This window comes from Emys orbicularis, chromosome 5, assembly GCF_028017835.1.
Source record: "Emys orbicularis isolate rEmyOrb1 chromosome 5, rEmyOrb1.hap1, whole genome shotgun sequence".
Lineage (NCBI taxonomy): Eukaryota > Metazoa > Chordata > Testudines > Emydidae > Emys > Emys orbicularis.
The window spans coordinates 70,612,537-70,634,809 of NC_088687.1; positions in this window are offsets into that span (position 1 = coordinate 70,612,537).

Below are 22,273 nucleotides of genomic sequence, written 5' to 3' on the forward strand. Positions count from 1 at the left end.
GTGCCCGTGTGCAAACCAAAGGAGAATGAATCCATTTGAAACCATAGGCACTACCTCAGTCTAATAATTCCTTGTTTGGTGCATTAGGATTCTTTGCATGCCCCTGGTTCAAGCACTTAGGCTGGAAATGATAATGTATTACTGTGAAGAAGCAATATCTAAATCTATTCAAAACATGTTTGTGAACTAAAGCTGTCTCTAACTCTGAAATCTACAAAAACCAAACACACACTGGCAGAAAAATGATAAACTTTGTTACTAGTATTGTATTAAAAATACCATCCTTCAAGCTTGACAATTTATTTTAGTTATATTGGCAGTGAGTACAGATAAAGAACGGTGGGTGTTCTTGCTATGCTGCAATAATAGTTACAAAGCATCCTCCTCAATTTCATATTTCAATAAAATCTTCTGGAGCTTTGTTTTTGTCTTTTGTGCTTTCCTTGGAATTCATGCATCAGTATGAGAAAATTCCTTTTGTTTAACTCAGGGGCTTTTTTTTTTTTTTTTTTTTTTTTTTTTTTTTTTGTCCTCAGGCTTTTGAATATGATTCCTCTGTTTCTTAGGCACTGGAAAGCTATACTTCACTTGACTACCTCTTTCAGAAAGAGGTGAATATAAGTGTTGAGTAGAATCAGCTGAACAAATGTAGGGTGTGTGGGTTTTTTTTTTTTTTTAAATCTCTCTCAGTGCACATGGTATCTACCGAACAACATTCTATAGATGCTTGTAGGTCCATAAGCCATTTCAAGACGGCCTCATTGTTGTGGATATCACCCATTTCACTGCTGAATACATAGTTGGGATACTGTGTTATGATGATCTCACGGTAGTTGCCTGAAGGGGAGTCTTTGATATTCCACTTGTGCATCAAGTAGCCGCATCTTCCATGGTTTGTTCTGATATGGTTCAGTGTGTTCCAAAGTCTGTGTAGCAGATCAATACTGGGAATGTGGCTTTTTGGATCAGTGATAATGTGCATGTTAGGAATGGTGGATGAGGTCCAGACACATTGTCATTCCCTGGCCAGAGACATGAGATGGCTGTATGTGGTCCATAGTGGTTTTCATGACTTCAGGCATTGTTGGGGTATGTCGTACATAACCTGCTGGATGAGAAATTCTGTTAACTACATTAAAGAACAATTTTACATTTTCTTTTCATTTCTCTTGAATAACTATCTTTGATTTACACTAACCACCTGTATATGCAGAATAAGTACCAGGCTAAGTAATCCCCACTAATGTTAAATCTAGAAATGTCAAACCTAATTAGAAGACACATGCAATTAAGGTGTCTGTCTTTTCCTGTTTTTTCAGGATCCTCTTCAAAATCAAAAAGCTGACAACTTAAACCTAAACTTCAACTTTGGAAGCTAGTGAATCGTCACTCAAAGAAAAGAAAGGAAAGCGAATGTGCTGTTCTCTTTCACCAAAGGAGTCAGATACATTTATCAGCTTCTTATTCACAAACTAGGCTGTGCAATGTGAGGTAGGGGCTAAAGCAGAAGACTGGGAGTCAGGACAGCTGGATTCAATTCTTGAATCAAGTTACTGAGAGAACCAAGCCTTTAACCTCTGTGGTCCTCAGTTACCCATAATTAAAATGGGTATTATTATAACATTTACCTATCTCATAGAAAGGCTGTGAGGCTTAATAGACATGAGAAGAAATTAAAGGGGCCAAAAAAGGGCAAGATATTGCTGAGCATTATTCTAAACTGTTAAACACTGAGCTGTCAAGTGTAAACAGCGTTACAAGTGTGACATTCTAAACTATTCATTCAGTCTTTGTTTGTTTGTTTTCCTTGATGCCTTTTGGATCCAGTTCTTGGTACTGTGCAATGGTGACACATGGAACACCTTGAAAAGAGAACACTGAGTTTTGCATGGATACACTGACGCTATCCCAGCCCTCAGGCCTTATTGTCCACTATGAAGGGAAGCGGGTGAGTATTTAGCTTGTTGGATGAAAGCTTCCATACAACTACCATTGAGAAGAAATAGGAGGCTTTCATAACTACAAAGCACCAAAGATAGGAGAGTTGTAAAGAGGAAGTTGAAAAAGTGGCTGAGAACATGAGGATACTAGATCAACAATGCCAAGGACAATCACTGGAATGTCACTTTTTAATTTTTGGCTGTCCTAATTCATTTGTACGCTTGAGAGTAATGGTACTGGGCAGATCAGTTACACTTGGAAAGCAAAGCAGAAAACTGTTGGTGTGGACCAATTTCTACTGTAGGTGGAGTGTAACAATGAAGAATGGAAATCTACTAGAATGGTCTGGTCTCTCTCACCATCTGGTCACTTGGCTCCCTAATGAGCTGACTCTCCAGCATTCCAGTGAACCAGCTGGTGGGGGATGCCATCCTTCCGCCTGGGAGCAGAATCTGTCAGTTTACAACAATAGAAAATACTGTACTAGAAAAATGTACTAAGATTTGTTAAGACAATTCAGTTCCTCATGACTGGCCTATGTAAGGGTTCATAATCACTGACATAATGAATCCTATCTTTTCCACAGATGTATTCAAAAATCCTTTAATGCAGAGCAATGGTATAAACAAGAAGATATTTTTTTATACTGGTTAGAGCACGGGGCTGAGAGAGTCCTGGGTTCTTGTCTCAGCTTTGCCACTGATTCACTCTGTGATGCTTTGGATCATCACTTAGTCTAAAATTAGGCACCAATATCCATGGTTAGGCATGTAAATAAGTGGCCTAATTCTCTTTCCTTCTCCTCCCCCCGCCCCCCAAGGTATTGAGCTCCTACTGAAGTTCAGATGAGCAGTGAGTGCTTCAGCACCTCTCTACTAATCAGACCACTTATTTAAGCAGCCAAGCTAGAATATTTTGGCCTTTACTTTTCTATGCCCCAAATTTCCCTTTAGTAAAAAGAAATAATACTGTCTACTGGGGATATTCTGAGTCTTAATTAAAGCCAAGTAATTTCCAATGAAATAGTATATTTTTATTAATATATTTCTCAAAATAATTCAGAAAAAGGAATAAAAAGTATAGCACAAGTTTTTCTGAACTGACATATGATAGTTTCATGCAATAGCCTCAACAGACCTTACTGTATTATATTTATATATTATTGTTAGCTGGGATTGTGTGTAACCTTTCTAAGAGGGAGATGTGACAGTTGTGAGACCTGGAAATTCAAATACTATATTGAAAATGTGCTATATGGGTATGGACTTTTGGGTCAATAAGTGTTAAGTGGATTTCCTGGGGAATCTTTAAGGAGCAGTTGATGCAAATTCCCAAACTGTGGTTGTGCAAAAACCCAGCATTTTGAAGTTATTCCCTAATAAGAGGATCATTGTCTGCTGATTACCTGTTACGGAAGGCCACAATCAAAGGCCTGAGCTGTAGTTAAAAAAACAGCTGATCTGCCCAGCCGTTGTACTGGTTCTGGATCTATGACCAGATGAACTTGTAACCATGGGGAAAACGCAATTGTAGGTTTGAAGGACTGGAACCAACCAGAGCCTTAGGTTGGAGTTGGGGATGATCTTTGGTAAGCTTTTTAGCCTGTAGGTTTTTGTATTGTTTTAATGCTTTCTCTGTAATGCTTTTACCTTAAGAATAAATGTGCTTCCTTAGAAGCCAAATGGTAACTTATAACTGTGGGTAGCACACTAATCATAGCCTTCAGAGAAAGCTAAATGCAGGTTTTGGCCCTTTTAGGCAGTCTGGCTTGCTGGGGATATCACAATGTAAGGCTGGGAGCTGGGTAGCCTTAAAATCCCTGGTCAGAAGGATATGACCTGCAGGTCTCCACCCAGGAGAGGCAACAGCTGGGAGCTCAAGGCACCACAGAAGGGGAATACAAGTGCAGTTGCCCTGAACCTGTGATACTAGGTGTATATATGCAAACTATAAGGTTGGGGGCCAATCCTGCAAACCCTCCATATGTGGAAGAGTATGTACAATTCCTTTTTATTTTTGCATAAGGTTTTCCTATGGCTCATCCCTGTAGTTCCAGAACACCTCACATACACTAAGGATTTTATTCTAAAACCTCTGATGCATGGAAATATTCTCATTTTACAGAGAAAGTCTTGCCTAAGTCATACAGGAAGTCTGTGACAGACATCTCTTGAGTCCCCATTTTTTATTGCCTTAACCACAAGATTACAATAGGTATTCTGTGTCTGGAGGATTTTCAAGATCAAGCCCTTTATATAAGTTTCATAAAACTTTTTGCAAAGGTTCCTAATGTCAATTTTAATAAATGTAATTGATAAACACAGATCTGGTGCTACAAGAAAACAGGCAGCACTAGGAAGCTGGTCATTCTAATACTGTGTATTACACACTTTCAAGATAGTGTTTCTCTTTAAACATCACTGAAACACACAAAGTGACAAGCAAAAATTGGTGGTTGAGTAGAACTACTCTTTAGCTAAAGGCAAACAAAAGTATTCTGGTAGGCTTGGGCTATATTAAGGAGATTGCTTGAAAGGGGGCTGTCTATTGGAGGTAGTAATTTGTATAAGTTCCTTTTGTGGAGAATCACTCCCTCCAAGTGCCATGCATGGAGCAAACCCTGAGCGTGCAGATTTCCCCTTATCTGGATGGGGGGAAAAGGAGGCTTCGCAGTAGTCTCTCCTCTCTACCATCCTTGGGCAGACAACCATAGGGTAAAACGAGCAGAAGATAGCTTGGGCTAGGGGACACCTGTCATTCTCTACCACTCCCCTGGCAAGGTTGGTAAAACTGTGATGGTGTATTAATATTTTCTTGTGTAGACACCTTTGAAGACAGTATTGGGGGGCAATATGGCTTCCCTGGCACTGCACCTCCAGACAGGTAGGGGACTTTGGAACCAATGGAGAGACATAGGGTGTAAATGTGGATGGCTGTGTTTCTAGTGGATCACTGGTTCTGGTGACTGAACCATAGTCAGTTCTGTAAAGGTTCAAATACCCCTTTCCTTCCAATAAGTCCGTTTGGGGAAAACAGACAGTAAACAGTTTTGGGGTTTGTTTTTTTGTTTTGTTTTTTCCCCCTTCCTCCCAGCACCCTTCCTATACAATTTTTTTTCCATTGGAAGAGCCAATTTCCACTCCTTCCCATATCTTTCATAAATAACCCTGATATTTTTCTGTTCTGCTCTATACAGGTTCTTACTGAGCCTGTCACTATGGCATCTGTTTGCCTTAAATTTGAACATTTCAAAAATTTGGCTAGAGTTTATAGAATATTTTTAGTCCTTTCCATGCTCATTGACAGTCTTCATTTCTTCTCATCCCAGTTGGAAAGACATAACTTAAGAAGAAATCCTTAGCCAGCACTCCCCCTGCAGAAGGATGTGCAAAATTGATAACTGCTTTCCAGAGACTTAAAATAATCTGTCTAGAGTTTATAGAAAAATGCATGAAGAAATTACTTACCATATTGTGGCATATTTCAAGGAATGTAAACAGTCTTCACACCACCATTTGTGAACAAAAATAGGGGTTTGTCAACATTGTACAGTGATGTGCACAAGAATTCTAAAGCACACCAATGTTTTGTGTGCTAAGTGGCCTGTGTAGACCCTGCTGGCACACACTTAAAAGTTCCCTAGTGCTGTTTGACATAGGACTAGATTAAGGCACACTAGGGAATTTTTAGTGCACAGGCCCTTAATGCACAATACACCAGTGTGCTTTAGAATTCAAACCCTGCTAATGCGCTTTGTTGTGCTGTGTAGACAAGCCCTTAATTAACCAACATTTTCAATACTACCTTTTAACTCCACACTTAAGTGTAAACCACCTTTGGGAGGACACGTATGAGGAAAATTGAAAACAGTGAACTCAACTATAGATGGATCTGTGAACCTCAAACTTGAAAAGGAGGCCTGCCTAGCAGTGGAGGGGCCAGTAAAACAAAGTAATGTGAGTTAGGGAACTGGCTACCATGAACCAGTAGAGACAAGAAGCAAATGTCTTATCTCTCTGTAGTCAACAGAGTGGCACTGCTCTTCTGCAGAAGGAAACACATTCATCTGGTGTTTGTAAGGCCCCTCAATAAAAGGGAAAGGGACAGTGTCAGACATAGGCCTAAGAGTACTAAAGAAAAAAATGTAAATTAAGAAAGTTTATATTCATGTTTACATTTTAAAATATGTAAAATACCCACAAGATATTTTAAATAATGAACAACCTAGAGGTAAACAAAAATGTTAAAATGCTGAAAATGGTTCAAGGTTTCTACTCATTGTTTGGAATATGCTGTCTAGATTTGAGTTACATGGTCTTAACAAAATACTTGAAATGCTGTTCCTTTTGCATTGACCTTCCTCAACTTGTATAAGATTTCATGTTTCCTTTTCAAGTATTGATGATGATAATACTTATAATGCTGTTTTGTTGGGTTTGTTTGTTTTTAATGTTTTTTCAAGTTGCAAGAGGAAGCTCTTTTGAATTCTGTTCTGTGGCACCCCCACAAGACCAGCATGCTCATGCAGTCTTAGAGTATCACAACTACAGTGCATAAAAGCTGTGTATTTTGTTTGTTCAATTATTTTTGAAACAATAGAATGGCATTAATATGTAATGGAGACTTTCAATGTAGAGCATCAGATGCATACATTTTTTTTTGATGGTTCATTCCATCCCTATAGGATAATCCATCTGGTAGAACATGTCATGGTGGTTTACTACTCATCCCTGGGGCATTTCGCGCATCTTTGGTTGAGAGCTAATCCAATCAAGTTGAGGCTTCAAAAATTCTGTAAGGTTCTGTGATAGGGTTTTCTCAGCCTCCTTTGGTTGCACCCCCCATCACAGGGCGTGTGTGGCTTGGTCATCTGGCTGGGTCATTAAGAGGGATCACCCATGTCACAAAAAGAGTAACCTGAGGAGAGAGATACACACAATGTGCTTTCTCCCCACCTTTAAGGTTATCCAAGTCTCACTGCATGGAATGACTGGATATCATTCCTGGCAGCCCTCCAATTCAAGGCTGTGCAACTGGTGGGGGAACCTTCACCAATCCTCTACTCTGGGTTCCAGCCCAGGGTCTCTGCAATCAGTAGCCAAGGTCTGCTCCATCCCTAAACCCTGCAGCCATTTCCCTAGGCTGCTTCCTGTACCGCCTCTATTAGGCTTCTTTCTCCACTAGCCCTCTGAGTAAACTCTTCCTTCAGGGCTAGGATCCCAGGGCTTCTACTCACCCCCTGAGTTTTCTCCTTTCCCTAAGCCCAGAGTAACTTCAGCCTCCTTCTGCCCTCACCTCCTGACCTTACACAAGCCCCACGTGCACCTTCTCAGCTGGGCTCCATGTTCAATCAATGCTTGCCTATCAGGCCACACCTGAGGGAGAGTTAGGCTTGTCAGGTTACTTAACCTTTTCTGAGACACATTAACCCTTTCTGGCTAGTGTGGGATGAACATCCCACCACAGAACTGTAAGATAAGTAATGTCCTAGTGTAAATACACACAGAAGGAATCACAAACAAAATTCTGTCTTCTCTAGCAATTTTATACTTTAAGGCCTGGAAAAGCCCAAAAGTTTTGACACCTTATTTCTAGGATGTGGATCCAGATTTTATTGATTTTGGAGTTGTCAGAATATTTGCAGTATTATGTAAAGTAATACATAAAAATACAATATAAGAGATCTATTTTATAGATAGAGCTGGGGCAATAATTGATTGACAGGTTTGACCAGCAAATGGAAAAATATTCAGAATTCTGTCTCTCCACCTTGAGCCCAGTGCTTAGGCTAAAGGGATGGGGGAGAACTGAGTTCAAATCTTGCTCAAGAGCATGTGATGGTAGAAAAGAACTCTCTATTCTGCAATAGCATTCTGGGTATAAATTGAAAGGAAATTTCAGAGCCTATGGATTTTGAAAGGCTCAGATTAGCAGACTACAATAGAGGAAGCTGGTACTACTAGGTTCCTGTGCATTATCCTGTGACATTATCTACTTGAAGTTCCTATGTAAATTGTAATGGTGAATATTTTCACGGAGCAGACAAAAACAGGAAGTGTCAGGAAGGTAGTGCTCCCATGTAAGTAGTTTGGTATTGAAATTGGAAATAACTCATCTCATAAAAGAGAGAGCAAGAATTATTAAAAGAAAAAAATCCCAAAATACAGAGCAGCTTTCATTTGACTAGAAGCATCTTCCAAGTCAAACACAACTAATTATTTAATATTTCTCAAGCTATTCAACTATTAAATTGTCACTTTTCTAGCTGTCACTAACTGGTCTCAAATAAGCATTAACATGTGTATACTGTTGAAGTTAATACATGTTTGGAAGTATTTTATTAGTGGTTCAGTAAATATCATTTTTTTTTTAGATTTAACAACTTGCAGTGTTGCCATCTCATGATTTTTAATGTTTTTCTTAAAACCCAAGTGACTAGCCTGACTCAAGTCACTAGGAGAAAATCTGTTTTCATTTTAAAGTAGTAAATTTCTAGTTCTTTTGCAGAGAAAAGCTTGAAAATATGCCCCCAAGTGCCCCTTAAAGGATCAAAAATGAGAAGGCAACAAAAGGCTTGCAAAGCCAACCAGAAGGCTAACAAAGCATTCAACAAAGTTTTATTTAATCTTGAATTTGGGACCTGGTTTTAAATTTTTTGAATGCTTAGGAATGGCAACACTATGAGCATTTTCCTAAACACTGGGAACATGTCACAGGAATGTACTTATGGTATGCATCTGGGAGAAATTGTCTTCCAAATAAAAGTCAGCATGCTACTCACTCACACATACAAACAGTAGTAATGGGTAGTAATGACATCTTGCCAACAGAAAGGAATTAGTGCATGTAAGTCTCTACAGATCCTTGAATTTTACTACAAGAAAAACAATAGAATATGAATCCTGTTTCCCCACCCCCAGGAAACCAGGTGCTAGAAGCAGGTCACTGGCATGTTACCCATCAGCTCTGTGTTCTTGGGGAACCAGGGCACAGTACCCAGCCTGTCTGACTCACGAAAGGCTCCCCATCCCCAGCCTCTGCTTGAACCAAATCCGCATCAGAAGAAAGACAAAAAAAAAAAGTGGAAAAGGTGGGAGACACACCTAAACCTCTGGGATAAGGATGATAGTATTAAGGAAACTCCCCTAGCCTCATGTACATCAAAGATGGGACAAGGAGGCATCTCCATTAGCATACAGAATGGAGAACAGAGATTCCAAGGCAAGACCTGCATGGAACTCTGGGACCAGAAAAGCAGGGAAGCATTTGCATGATGGGGAGCTCTGGTCCAGATGTTAATGAACCCACACCTGCACACACCCAGATCAGTAGTTATCAGACCAATTCTAATAACAAATCCTTTATTGGTATCCAAAATAGTGAAGCTCCCTACTTGCATTGTGAGCTCGCTCCAAGGAACACCACTCAAAACCAGGAATGATCAGCTCCCATTGTCTCACCTGAACAAAACAACTTTGGTATACTCCCTTGTTTACACACAAACAAATCTAGTGTTCTCCCTTGAACCATAGGGGTTTTTGTAGAGAAACAACAATCTATGCTCAAGTAAGTGTTCTGATGCCTGAATCCAAAATCTGCATCGTTCCATTGGGACTTCATCTTCTCCTGACTGATCATGCTGGGGGCTCTGCCTGACTCCAGCACTCTGGACCCTCAGCTACCACCACCACCTGGGACCCCCAATCGATTCAAACTTCATGGAGTGGTGAGAACCCAGCGCGCTCGTGCTCTCTCTCTCTCAGTATAGCCTTCTGACCCTGACTTGTGTGATCAGTTATAGTTTTCTAAACCTGACTTTTATAATATGTAAATTAGATTTAATATTATAACTGGTTTGTTTATTTGGCTCCCCTATGGTGGTTACCTGGCACTAAATAACTTTCATAATTAAGCTGGTTGCTTCTCTCTCTCCCTCTCCCTCCCTCCCTACCTCATGGGTGTTTTTTGGTTTCCTCATTCGCTCTGCAGCAATGCTCCTTGTACCTAAGCTAAAATATCCCTGCAGCACCCAAAAATCCTGTGGGGTTTGCTCATCAAGTGGGTTACTACCAGAACAATTGTAATGTGAATGTGGGGATAGAGACATGCTGAACCGGGGACATATGAGGGTGGCAGCTTGGAAGTGCTGTTCAACTGAGCCTGCTGAGTCCAGGGACATATAAGCAGTCAGTTTGGGGGTGCTGATTAACCCAATCCTCTCAGATGCACTCTGTTAAAGTGTCTGTCTGAAAAAACCCAGCCCTGGGGAACCTAGGTCCTCCAGGATAGCTCCATTGGGAGGGAACTTATAGCAGGAAAATGTAGAGCTCTGTATGAGAATACAAGTGACACAAGCAGTATATACCCAGAAGAGTAACCCTAATACATGAGCATACCCCAAAGTAACGGGAAAAGCTGGTAACAGGTGGGAATTGCATCCTGGATAAAGGGGTAGTAAAGATTCACTGATTATGATTAGTTGTTAAATTACTCTTCCAAATAAGCTGCTATTTTAGTTAATTCATTCTTGCCAGTATCATCCTAAGAATTGAAATATCTGCTCCATTGACAGCATCAAACCAGCTGTATGCAACCTACTTTGTCCACTTTCCATGATTCACTTAGAAAACGTAAGTTTACTCCAGCAGCAAGGGGAGGAGATCATGAGATTTGGAGAGAAGGGAGAAAAGGTGGGGCAAAGAAAGAGTGGGTTGTGGGGTGCATTATGTTGTGTAGGAGATGGACAGAAGCCAGGAAGAGGGCTGTAGAGAATGAGTGGGAGGGAGCTGGGGGTGGGAGGATCATAGGTATAAAAGGGCATAGGATTAATGTGCGGGTTTCAGTTTTTAGGGAGAAATTAGGGGAGTACGATGGGAATTGGAGCGGGGGAGCTCCAGGATAGAGGGGAAACTTGGGGTAGGGGAACTTATGAACTGGGGTGTGAATAGGGTAAAGAATCCTTGTAAACTCATGATCTATTTGTATTACCCTTTGACCTCCTCGCTTACCACCTCCTGTTTGTTGCACTCATCTGGTTTCAAATTAGCCTGTAAACTCTTTGGGGTGAGGGATATGTCTACCTAGGTGTTCAGCACAAGAAGTCCCTGATCCAGAATGGCATCTTTGGAGACTAATATAATAAAACCGTGCCAAAGGGACAGATCTTAACTTTGCAGCCCTCTATTGGACTGACTAGCTTTTGTTGACTAAGTTATTGTCCATAGGAAGAGTTGCAAATAACCTTTCTTCTGGGCCTCGTAAATAACCTGCCATCTGAGCTGTCTCTCTGCACGATTGAGGACTCTGCTACAAAGCCTAGTGGCTGAAGTACCTGTTGAAGGGGGTGAATTGTGATATACTTGGCATGCTACCAAGCTTCTAAAAAGGCTGATGTATCATAGCACTCAATTTACTCCATTGAGTAGGGACTATTACAGTATATTATGATGACATCTTGGTGTCGGCAACATTATGATCAACAGTTTTAACAGTATCACGTGCCTCACAGCCTTGGGGGGGTGGCATTTTGGAAAAGATAATACTAAAAAAGATTAACTTTTACCATAGTCATCTAAGGTGGATAGCAAGAATGTGAAAGCATTTTAGGATATGGACATGACTTCCTACTTACATTTTTCATACTCAGGTGGACTGCTGTATATTTGTCTGGTGCACATCCCATCACGGTCTGAAATGGCTTGACTAATTGTACTAAAACTGATCAGGAGTCTTTTAAAGGAAGAGATTAGAGCTTCATATATTCTGACTACGCAACTTGATGTTTATTACTTGAGGGTGCTTTAAAAAAATTGTGAGATGTGGGAAAAAATACAAAATAAGCAGCACAACAACAGAGAATATGATGTCCTAAAGGTACAAAAACAAGGCTCTGGCAGCACTGGAGGAATGAATGGAACAAAAGAGACAGATGCAAACACACTACAGCTATACAAATAACTAATATTCACAATGGCTGCTGTGACTAATATTACAACTGAATCAGTTGTAGGTATCAATATGATGGGTATTTTAGAAATTTCTAATATAGACTCAATGGTCAGTCATATCAGTCGGTGTACTGAGGCAAGGATACTTACCTACTCAATATGAAACAAAGCACTGCCTGACTGAATTAATAGACACATTATATGATTTTGAAACAGAAGGTTGTTCTTCCGTATCTCCTACAGATGGTTTTTTCTTCGCAGAGTCCAGAGTCATGTGTCTAGCTGCCTTAAGGAATTTCCATCCCTAGCATAGGGACTCTGATAATTCACAGGTACATTCTGTCTGCTTACAGTATTATCTAACAGTTAATGGTTGTAATACTAGAGTCCAATTTTGGTTCATTATGGATTTTTCCTTTTTTTCCCCTTCAAGTTTACTACTTTGTGCCAGAGAAGAATTCCTCTAAATAGCCTTCATTTTTAGAATTTTATTTTTCTATCTTTATATTTTTTATTAAGTAGTGCAGTTTTTCTACACACTTTCTTTAAAAAAGACATTGTTTTATGCCATTTTTGCCTTTTAGTATTACTATCATGTGATTAAATAGAATATATTCCATGTAACTAGTGGAGGTACTTTGTATATACTATTTAAAGAAACTCAGGCCTTTACAAAGTTTAAAAAAAACTATCAGTTTTTATACAAACAAATTCTCCTTATTTCCTTCTGTAGCCTATTTATACACTTGTTTCTCTGCATTTCCTAAACCCAACATAATTAGTAGGTTGACTAATTAATTATGACAATACTAAAACTTCACAAGAAGATTTGCTGACACTTAGGTTTTTTCTGTGTTATGCCTGGCAAGGACACTACCTATAGCTCATTAATGTTGTTTAGCTGTGGAAATGTTACTGGAAACAACATTGTGTTACTACTTTATTTCTATTAAAACAAAGAATGAAAAATAAAAACATGACTCTTTTGCAAAAAAGATTCATAAATTATGTGACAAAACAGTCTACCATAGTACAGTCTAAGGCCCTGAGCCTGCCATGCAATCTGTTAGCACAGATCCCATTGGAACTGCACATGGATGAATGGATGTATGGTAATAAATTATATTACAAGCGGAGTCCAAATATCAGCAGCAGGCGCCATACTAAGAAGCTGATGTCATTCACAGTGATGAGCTGTTGGCAGCAGAGTTCTATCCAATGTCAGCTCAGATGAGAATATTTAAAATAAATGTATACATTGATGGATTGCTAGATTGAAGAGAAATGGTCAGCCTACAGATGAGTGTAAACACTATATATTTCTTGTAATATACAATGCTTTTCACCTTTTTTACATTCAGAGCTGGAGAGTCCCTTGGCATAGAGGGAGATCACAGCAGAAGTAGAACCAGTACAGCCTAGGGGTCTTTGAGGCAACAGGATGAGAAGGAGGTATGGTTAGAGTAGTACTGCCCTTAGGTTGCTCTAAATTACACCGTGGCCAAGGTTGATTTAATACTGGCCTCAGGATTGAGCAATTGCAGCTGGATCCCATTTGTCCTGCTGCAGTCTGGCCCAGCTCATAAGCGAACTGAATGTCATATGTTGACTTTTTTTAATACAGTATATTTGGAATGATCATAGAATATCAGGGTTGGAAGGGACCTCAGGAGGTCATCTAGTCTAACTCCTTGCTCAAAGCAGGACCAATCCCCAGACAGATTTTTTGCCCTAGATCCTTAAATGGCCCCCTCAAGGATTGAACTCACAATGCTGGGTTTAGCAGGCCAATGCTCGAGCTACCCCTCCCCCCCCGTTTTGATGATGATTTGACTTAGTTTAAAAATCAGCTAAAATTAATATTTTTTTTCTCATTGAAACACTTTATTTTCCACTTACATTTTATGTTGTACACATTTTCAAATGTAATATAAAAGTGCAGTTAATATGAATACGTATATACAAAGTTATATGGAATATAATTAACCACAGACATTTGATAAGTCTGCCCCAAACTGATTTTTATAGTAGGAGACTGTCCTTCCCTTCATTAAAGTGAGCAATAAAACTAGTCATAAGGATAATATACACAAGAGGACAATAACAGACTGTAAATAACTCACTTCTACTTAGTAATATAAACCTCACACTTCAGGTTTAAAATAATCCTTCTTAGTTAGAGACTAAGATGATACCTTCACTGGGTGGGGCAGGGGTAGATTACTCCATAAATTCCTATTATGCAGTCTTTTGCATCTTACTCTGAAGCATCTGGCCTGGGTTGTTGTTGGAGACAGGATATTGAACTAGGGCTTGATTTACAGTGCAGTTAATTCAATGGGAGCCTTTCTATTGACTTCATTGGCCTCTGGATCAAGCCCCTAGCTGGACCATGGGTTTGATGCCATATGGCAATTCCTATACTTACTATAATATACATAGTGGGGGTACTTGCAACTCGGCTTTTATCCTCAGGAAAGTCAATGTTTTTCCCAACTTAAAAAAGAATCATATTGTTACTAGTTCAGAGAAATGCAGTAAGGACCTCCTGAGAGCTCTGACATGAAAAGGCTGTTAGTCCAAGATATTTGTCCTTTTTACTTGCATCTAAGATGTACTCTGAAAGTCATTCCTGTTGTTCAATAGACTGCAGTTTTCACTAGGCCAACAGACTTGAAATAATGATTTAACTGAGATCACAAACTTGCTGAGCCAACACAGTGTAAGAGAAATGAATAAAGATACCAACTGCAAACTTCTTTTCAAGCCCTCTGCAGAAGAATAGTTACATAACTGCTTATTGAGGATGCTATACAACTTGCACAAGTTAATTGGAAGTTGATGGAAAATAATACAAGGCAATTAATGAACATATTAAAGCTGGGAAGATTCTAAATGACTAATGTAAAATGCTTGTTGCCCAACTCACTTTTTCTACCTCACTTTTGTGCATGAGTAGTTAAGCAACTATCCAGAAGCTGATCTTAATTTCTCCCGTTGTCTCATTTTAGCATTCTGCAGTAGGGGTGAAATGATCTTGTGTCAAAAATACTGACAAAACAGAAATCTCTGTATATGAACCAGTGTACATGTGAACACTACCACCCTCTATTGGTTAGAATCTGTCACTCCTGCCCAAGGGTTTGTAATGGTCATGTGGTCTGTGACTAAAGGCTTGAAAAGAGGGTAAACACTAGGACACAGTTCAACAACTGAAGGAGATTTTCTTTAGGAAGTTATAAATGTGGTGGGTTGATAACTAGAGTTAATTATACAAACATGAAAATTATGCTATTTCATGACAATATCTAATCTCCAGGGATGCATCTTCTGACTATTAAGGAAATGTACTGGTAAATCTTAGAAATCATAATCTAAAATGTTTCTTTTTGAAGTACAAAACCTAGAGAGATTTTCAAAGCCAATGGCTCATCCTAAAGGGGAATAGCCAAGCAGATATCTTTATGATATTAAACTGAGAAGTCGAAGGTCGAGCCATTTCTGTTTGTTTGGGGATTTTAGAGAGATGATAGCATGATGTTACTTTGTTCTGTTGTAAACAGAAAAAGGAAACACTCTCAAGAGACACAAATACAGACCATGGATAACTTAAGGCAGGATTGTGATGCCCTTTTTCACATTGAATTGTGCTTTATACCATGAGTAGTCCCACTGAAATCAATTGAACTGCTTGTGGAGTATGGTACTACACAGTGTGAGTAAAAGTATCACAACCTGGCATTTAAGTTTTGCCTAGTATGTAGGACACTGAGGTCCACATGATTAGGGTTCTTAGGTGCTACAGAAATACAAATAATAAATGCTAACTATATGTGAAATTCAGTTGAGTGGCCTGTTCTGTTTCATTTGTATGCACATTTTTTTCATTATCTGTAAATACTTATACTTTTCTAAATGTTTAAACATAGTCCTGATTTTGCATAAAACTTCACCTTGAAATAATTTCACAAATCACAACCACACTACAGGTCAATCAGCCATTTTAATACATCTGCTCATTGTGCATTAGCATTGCTAGATGGCAATATATTAACATCCACCATTACACCTCTAAAATGAATATGCATACACAAATTCTGGCTTTTGGGGGAAGAGGGGAAGATTCATGGTAAAATACAGTAGTTACATTAATATTTAAAAATTATGCTTTTTTCACTCAACTTGCTAACCTAACACTACTATATATTACTATTTGCTTCCAAGTGCTTCAAGTATTTAGAACAGTTGCCATGAACAATCACTTATGTGGGGGTCTGGATGGCTCAAAGGTCTCTCAGTTCTGTAGGACCAATCCCGCAAGGTGCCGAGTGCTCTGAAGTCCCAGTGAAGATGGTGGGAATTGAGGGTACTTAGTATCTCTCAGGACTGAGGCCCTAAATGTCCACTTCGGTCACTACTGATGCGGGCTCAGTTTGAAGGTAGTTTCTATATATTGGCTGCTCATTATCTATGGGTGTCTTGGAAAAACTTAAGTTCTTCCTAGTGCACAACTGTCCACAACACAGTTGGTGCTCACTGCCAGTCTCAGCAGAGATGCCAAGCACTGTACCACTCCAGGTCAAGATTGTGAAATGTTGGGAGGACAGTGAGGGGAGGCTTGAATTGTCACAGCTTGGGTTTTCTACTGTTAGGGCCAGGGCGGGTGCAAGGATGTTTCGTGCCCTAGGTGAAACTTCCACCTTGTGCTGCCCCCCCCCCCCCCCCCAAGCCCTGTGGCAACTCTCCGCTGCCCCCCCCACAGCAGCTTCCCCCCTCCGCCCTGAGGCACTCCTCCCACCCCGCGGCAGCTCCCCCCAGCCCGGGGAGCCGTGCGGCAGCTCCCCGCCCCAGCTCACCTCTGCTCCGCCTCCTCCCCGAGCACACCGTCACCGCTCCACTTCTCCCACCTCCCAGGCTTGCGGCGCCAATCAGCTGTTTGGCGCCGCAAGCCTGGGAGGGAGAGAAGCAGAGCGGGGCGGCGTGCTCAGGGGAGGAGGCGGAGCAGAGGTGAGCTGGGGTGGGGAGTTCCCCTGTGTGCCACCCAGGGCCGGCTCCAGGGTTTTGGCCGCCACAAACAGCCCCCCCCTAAAAAAAAAAAAAAAAAAAAAAAAAAAAAGCCGTGATCGCGATCTGCGGTGACACTTCGGCGGGAGGTCCTTCGCTCCGAGCGGGAGTGAGGGACCGTCCGCCGAATTGCCGCTGAATAGCTGGACCTGCCGCCCCTCTCCGGAGTGGCCGCCCCAAGCACCTGCTTGCCAAGTTGGTGCCTGGAGCCGGCCCTGGTGCTGCCCCCCCCCCTTACTTGCTGCAGGCGGCCCTCCCTGCGCCCCCCTGCCCCAGCTCCCTCCACCTAAATGCTGATGACGACCGGGGCAGCCAAAGATCCAGCCACCGCGGTCGCCGCCGAAGGACCCGAAATGCCACCCCCCAAATGCTAGCGCCCTAGGCAACTGCCTAGGACGCCAAATGGGTTGCACTGGCCCTGGTTAGGCCACTGATTTTGAATGACACTCTATGCAGCAGCTGATTTGGGAAGAGGTGGGCTGGAGCCCAGAGCTCTCCCATCTGAAACCCATGGACAGAAAGGAAGACAGATTTTGAAAGAGGGGTGCTTCTCTAATCAAGGGGCACAGGCAAGAACAGGCTAAGAAAGTTTGCCTAGCCTAAGGGAGCCAACCTAACCCAGGATTCACAAGAGGGGTGAGCTCAGAGTGGGGATGGATGGGGGCATGCATTCAGGAGTTTGTTTTCAAAGATCTGTAACTCTCAAGTATGCTTTAAGAGTAAAGTGTCTGGGGTTAAGAAATTATTTTGCTAAGCCTATGTTAATTGCTTGCCTGACACAGTGTCCATGAAGGGGACAATCAAGAAGCTCAGAGAGCCCACAGCGAAGTGTAACTCTAAGGCAGTGTGAATACACAGTGGGCTTGGGAGGGCTGTGGAACTGGTTCTAGGGTACAAGGTGGCCAGCTGTAGAGTCCCACTGCCCAAGCTGGTGTCAGACATGGAGTCTGCACCTGAGAGATTCAGGGCTAGGAACAGTGACTAGTTCCATCCAGATGCAGGGGGTTTAGAAGCATGTGGGTTCCATTCATAATAGACTGGTGCCTGTTCAGAGAGGGGATCCTGGCCAGCTTGTGACAGCCACTTCTGCCTGAAATTAATGTATTTTCCTGATAAAGCAAGTTTCAGACTGTTTACAACAAAACTCTGCTCATATTTGCAAACAAAATAAATAAGTTACACAAATATAGTCAGCCAAATTATTTGTGAATATTTTATCAATATTTGTCTACCTTTATCATCATGAATGGAAAAAAAATGCACGCTATAACCCAGTATCATCAAATGCATCCCTGGGACACCAAATTTCACTCTTTGTCCATTTCATCACCCATTTAAAGATATTTTCTACTCTAAAGCTTATTTTTAACCATTTTGAATACACTGGCATTGTGTATTATATGTTCTGTTACATGCTGTGTAGTTGGCACTGTGCTGGTCCCAGGATGTTTGAGAGACAACGTGGGTGAGCTAATGTCTTTTAGTGGACCAACTTCTGTTGGTGAAAGAGACAAGCTTTCAAGTTTAAAAAAAAAAAAAAAATCAAAAAGTTGTCTATCATCAACAAAAGTGAGCTGGGGGTGTGATTCCCAGCTTGCATAGGCATACTCACTCTAGCTCTCATTGAGCTAGCATGTGAAAAACTGCCATGTAGTTGGGGTATCATGGGTGGTGGCTCAGGCTAGTCACCCCAAGTATGTACCTACCCAGACCTTTTTGGAACGTACTTGGGTGGCTAACCCAAGCCCCCACCTGTTCTAGCCTGAGCAGAGTTAGAACAGTTACATCTCCGCAAGCTGCAGATCACATTCCCAGCTCTAAGGGCAAACATAGCCTTAGTGTTTGCTGGAGAAGTTAATTAATCTTCCAGTAGCAGTAAACATAGTTTAAGATACAGGCTATTCTGATGTATTTGTAGTTTGTGGCAAGAAAATATTGTGGGATTGATTTTTGTATTTATTTTTGGTTGGTGCTATGGTTAGTTATGTCATCTTTAGTTTTAGGTCTGTTTGCCTAATTCTCTTTATGGTAAAGACTTTTTATATCACTCTGGCACTGTAAAACAGTCTTAAAATAAAAATAAATGTAATTTACACTGACTGTCACATTGATGTAAAATGGTCTTAGTGTAAAGAGAATCAGACTGTTTTGTCCAGTGAAGTTGTTTAGTTAATAATTTCAAATAACAAATTCATTTGAGAAAATCTCCACCTATTTCACAAGCAGCAAAAAAACACACCCACCCAGCCCAACCACATTATTTTTAATGAACTACTCACATCTCTTTATTCCAGACTTTTTCCAGTCCCAGGACATGAAACGCTTGGTACAAAGGGATTTAAATAAAGATGTTGAACTTACAAAGGATTTGTGATATGGATGCAAAGTTCTGGTACTTTGTACTAATTGCACCTGACTTGTTTGTATGTTTATTTCGTTGGCTTTTAAAGGACTGAAATTATGCCATGGTAAGCCTGAACCTTCAAAATTTAATTTATTCTGTGAATTAGCTACCTTGTTAAGACAAGAAACACCCTCAAAAAGAGCTGCAGCTGTGCTCAACATTATGCCAGTAAATGTGACAAAAGATCTGATTGGACTTTTGAAAATGTTACTAGATGGTCCAAGAATTCCTGGAACAGCATGAATGTATAAGTACATCGCTAGTAAGTCTTAATGTTGCTATTATCCTGAGATGAGACACTATTAAACACATTGTTGCACCACATTCTACATCAGAACCATAATTTCCAGTAAAAAAAAAAAAAGCCATATGGCACCACAGGAGCTGTGCAATTTTTATTACTGGAACAATAGTTATATATGCCACTGCCGTACTTATGTTGCAAGGAAAATAGATTATGTTCCCATAATCCATAGTTGCTGGAAACCAGAAAATAGCTGATGTCTCTCTCTGCCCTGAATAGATGGTTTTCTTGATATTCCCACAATGCCGTTTAGTGCCAGAAAAAAGGATTTCTCTATATCTGCTTGGGGAAAAAAGTCTTCAGTTTAAAAATCAAAGAATGTAGCACTATAGAAGTCACTGTAAGAGGTTAGGTCCATTGCTGATATTGACAGAACTCAGGATTGTTAGTATTTTGTTGTTGTGAGATGTGCTTTTTAAAGAAAGTGTATTTTCTCATGGTCCAGAGATAAGTCACTGAAAATAGATCTTCTACATCTGATATGTTTTCTACATTTTTTTTTTCATCCTGGAGTAGACCAACAAAAAGCTATACATCAGGAGAATGACAAGTCCTGACCAACTCAGGACTCCGAGCAAAGAACTTACTGGACAAAGTTATGTGAGTGGAAGAATGGGTTTGAAGATTTCAGTAATAATGGTCCTATTCCTGGTTTCAGATGCCCTCTTTCTTAAAGGTATAAAGCTGGGAGAGTCCTTCCATGTGGCCTTCAAGTTCCCTTTTTAATTGTCATGGTAACTTTTGATTATGGTACTTCATATTTTATGGTTGCTAGCTTGGGAAAGTGAAGTTCTCTGTTTAGAAATGATATAGTATAGGCAGTGGTAATGCAAGTTCTCTCATATTGCTCCTACTTCATCAATATACTTCTACTACGACATTAAAAAATGACCGCTGGGGAGAGGTTAGTTCAGTTTCCAGGCTGATTCACTCCCTGAGCTTTCAGATGAAACTTCTAGCAACTACCTTTTTGGCAACTGATCACAAAAATCTTAAAAGAAGTGACATCAAACTCACTTTACCAAAGTTATCAAATGGATGCCAGACAGATTGGGCTTCTAGTGCTAAATTGGCAGTGACTTGCAACCCCCATTCAAACACCAAATAAAAAAAAAAAGTCATTGTAAGTACTAAACAACGCTTTTGGTACTTTACTTTCCTGCTCTGCTTCAATGCAAACCACAGTGGCCAGGCAAATTTTGTTGAACAAGTAATATCAAATCTCAGTCAGGCAAAAGCCAGGAGTATTTAGCAATGTTGAGAAGAACATATTAAAAAGGCTTTAGCAACTGAGTGCAGCTGATATGCTTTATGAAGAGAGGACAGTACATAGTTAAATTGCTCATATGCTTCTATCAGATTTTTTTCATCGACTGAATGATACTGTACAAAGTCCAATTTGAAATGTGATTAAAAAATGACACTACAGTACACCCTTCCCAATTTGCAAAGGCAATCTGTTTAAATATAGAGAATCTAACTGAATAAGACCGGTACATGCAGTTATAGATACATTCTTACAGATGGGTGGGGGGACACTTCATTGCCCACACATCTCTGAAAGTTTCCAATAAGTCTTCGAACTTCAATCAAACAAACTTTTCTGGATTTATTAAAGATCATAAGAAAACTCCAAGTCTAGTGTAATGGAGTTATGAAGCTCGTCCAAAATCTTCATCTTCCGATAGGCGGGTCTACATGGTGCTATTGAATTGAATTGGAATCAAAACATTTCCACCAGACCATCATCATGTTGAGAGAAGTGGAAGGGAGGAGGGGTTGTTGCTTTCTCACCTGTAGCTTTTTTTTCTACAAAGCTACTAAGTATTGGCTTGTTCAATGCTGCTGACACTTAGGTCATTTGGTGGTTTCTCTTCTCAAGAGAAACACTAATAAAAGCAAAGCATAACTATGTTATTAGGAATTACCAAGAAACAGCCAGAACAGAACATCGTAAGAGTAACAATGTGAATATGCACAGGATAATAGTTCATCAGAATGAAAAGAAAAAGCTCAGTGGATTTTATAGAAGTTTGGAAATGAACATCTGCCATCTTGACCAACCATTATTTGTATCTAGATTTTGTTGCAATAAATTTTCACTGATTATCCCTCAGAGAAAAGCTTTCAAAACTATCCATATAAAAGCACTTCTGCTGAGACATTGGTGTCTATGAACTATTGAATGGGAATGTTAATGTGCTACTGTGGAAACAGATAAGCATAGAAACATATGGTCAGAGAGGCCAGAGTTCTTTATAAAGACTCCTTGGGGACTGGGACAATATATTCATTAATATAAATCATGATTTGTTAAAGTAAAAAATAAAATCTTTCACTCGAATAAAGAAGTCAGAAGACATTACTTGAATTACATTTGGTGCAGTTATGTATTATTCAGTAGACTATAGGGAATTCAGTAATTGATTTTGGAGGAGATGAGATTCATCTAGATGAATATTTAAGATAGCTATTTTTCCCATCCTGTTAATCCTCTTAGCTTAGTATCAGAGGGGTAGCAGTGTTAGTCTGTATCCACAAAGACAACGAGGAGTCTGGTGGCACCTTAAAGACTAACAGATTTATTTGGGCATAAGCTTTCGTGGTAAAAAA